General features: G+C 43.8%; 1 long non-coding RNA gene across 1 annotated transcript; it reads right to left on the reverse strand.

The window, feature by feature from the left end:
- Window positions 1-2,433, reverse strand: LOC121525762. The gene is made up of 3 exons (XR_005993268.1): window positions 2,366-2,433; window positions 2,146-2,261; window positions 1-330 (listed from the first exon to the last, which is right to left on the reverse strand). It is a non-coding gene; the product is annotated as an uncharacterized LOC121525762 (long non-coding RNA).
- Window positions 2,434-2,665: the final 232 nt, after the last annotated feature.

A 2,665-nucleotide genomic window follows, 5' to 3' on the forward strand; every position in this document is an offset into this window, starting at 1 on the left:
GCAGGTTCTCCTCATAGCCTTCAGGCTCTGACAGGAACCTTCAGCTTTGGCTGTGAGTTGAACCCTGCAGGGCCCTTTAGGCACCTGAAGCCAGGCGTCACATCCAGCTATACTCTCTATGCTGGTAGCCAAAGTGAGGCCACTCACACCGAGAATAAACCAGAGGCCGGACTTCAGGCCCCAGCACACCTTTTCACAGCTTTTTTGTCAGTGTGCTGTGAAAAGGTGTGTCCCACCAACCCACCCATATGCAGCCCAGCTTACAGCCACCACAAGAGGCAGGAGGGTGAAGATTGTAGTTCTCCTGCAGGTCGGGTCCTTTAGAAGCGTCTGTAAGAAACAAAAGGAGACATATGGATGTTAGACTCACAGCTTCATTAACTCACATGTCCATGTAAAAATAATAGAAGGGGTGAGACAGCACATTTACATTTCCAGTGAATACATACAGAATACACACATATTACACACACACGTGTAGAAAACACGTTGTTGTTATTTTTAAGATTAATGCCTGAAAGCAGTAGCAGACTCAGGATGTTTGAGGGCCAAGGGCTGCAATAATAAATAGGGCACCTGCTGTATGTTGTTGGACACAGGTGCATACGTTTTGTCAAGTTTTACCCACATGGGGGGCGATAAAGGCAGCGATTTGTCAAACTGTCCTGAATAAAAAGGCTCCAAAGAGGACACTTTGTCAAATTTGTCCACATAGAGGGCACCAGAGAGGGCAGGTTGATGAATTATTGCCATGTACAGGGCAACAAAACATGGAATTTATCAAATTTTGCCCATCAAGAGGGCTTTTTTTAAAAAAATCACATAGAGGGCACTTTGTTTGATTATGCACACTAAATGGACATTTTATCAAATTTTGTCCATATTGAGAACATTTTCGAGGGGGTGCTTTAGGAGTGTTTGTTTTTTTGTTGTCAAACATTATAGAACTGGGGGTGTGGGGGGATCACCCCCTCTGCCCCCCCTCTGATTCTACCAAATCTTTGAGCTAGTGGGTGGAAAATGAAGCTCTGGGATGCTGTGGCATCACAAAATCATAAACCAGTTAATGCCACTATCATCTGGAGTGCAAAAACAGGAAGTCCAGATGCTTCTACTCCACTGGTTTTCAAACTTTTTTTGCCCAAGACACACCGAAGGTTAAGCCAAAATCTCAAGGTGCACCATATTCACATTGTTAAAAGTGATGCAAAAACATGGCAAAATTAGGCAAAAAGTGCTGAAACAAAGTAAAAATGGGCAAAAAGTGGCCAAAAAATGGGTTGACAGTGGCAAAAACGTGTTGAAAATGTCAATAAGGTAAAAAGACTTGGCAAAGGTAGTAAAAATGGCTTAAAAGTTAAGAAAATGGGGAAACAATTGGCCAAACAAAGGGGAAAATAGGCAAAATTGGCACAATGTTGCAACTATGGGTTCAAAGTTACAAAAAGGTGGTAAAAAGGGATTATAAATGATGAAAAATGTGGCAAAAAATGGCCCAACTATAGTAAAATTGCAAAAAAAAGGGGGCCAGACAATTGGTTAAGAGTAACAGAAACTAGTGAAAATGTCAAAAAGGCGGCAATAATGGGTGACCAGTGGCAAAAAAGTTAGTAAAAATAGGTGGCAAAAATGGATTAAAATTTGCAAAAAATTGGTTAAAAATGCTGCTGATCCAACACACATGCACTGATATCAATAAATCACGTCTGGGGAGGGCCTCACTCTCTGTCTTGTTTTGTTTTGTTTTGTTCAGGGACCCAGCCAGATCTGTGTGCAGGCCTGGTTACTGTACTTGCCGTAAAGTTGTAGTAATAACGTGTGGTTTTACAAATTTCCAAGGCACACCAGAGTGCCTTGTAACACCATTTGAGAACCACTGTCCTACTCTAATCTGCATCAGGTTTGCTGTCACCAAGTGAACAGTGTCTGAGTGTTTGTCCCCTCGCTACAGTTCAAATTCAAGGCCAGCAGAAAGGCTTCACTGCCCTCTAGTGGCTGAAACATATAACACCCATGCAGCTCTATTTTCACTGAATCTCACTAAAAACTGTACATGAGGAAGTCTGCTGTATGGAGCACGTTAGAAAAGAAAGGAAGAGAGTGTAGGAGTAAGGAGGAGTTAGTACTAGTAGTTCTGAGCTTTACCTCATGAGCTTGAAGGTGATGTTGCGCTTCACAGGTGCTGCAGGTGTGGAGAGTCCGGAGGGCTGGTCGCAGAGCTCGTCTGCAGGGACGGTCTGAGACTTAAACGCTGGAGTCTTCTGTGAAAAACATTTCTTGTGTGAGCTGTGGATCTTATGGCTCAAATCAAGCAAAAATTAAACTGAGCAGGCTTTCTGTGATTAACAGATAGAGTTTGACTTACGAGGTCAGGTTTGAGCTTCTTGCTCTGAGTTTCAGGCTCAGAGCTACAGGCTCTCTTCGTGCTCTGAGAAGGACCAGAGTTTCCAGGTTCTGCAGCAGGAGAGGACACAGGACAGGTGGGCTGGCCTTCAGATCTCATCCTCTTGGCTGAAGTTTCCAGCTGTGGATGAGAAGGCCGCTTTGTGCCCTGTGGACCCACCGAGGCTGAGGCAGAGGGGCCGCTTGTTGAAGGAACTGAACTCTGCAGACAACAAGAAAAATGTTTTTGTGGCAATTTAACCAAGAATCTTTTAGGAGCAGT

The sequence above is a fragment of the Cheilinus undulatus genome, linkage group 18, assembly GCF_018320785.1.
Source record: "Cheilinus undulatus linkage group 18, ASM1832078v1, whole genome shotgun sequence".
Taxonomy (NCBI): Eukaryota; Metazoa; Chordata; class Actinopteri; order Labriformes; family Labridae; genus Cheilinus; species Cheilinus undulatus.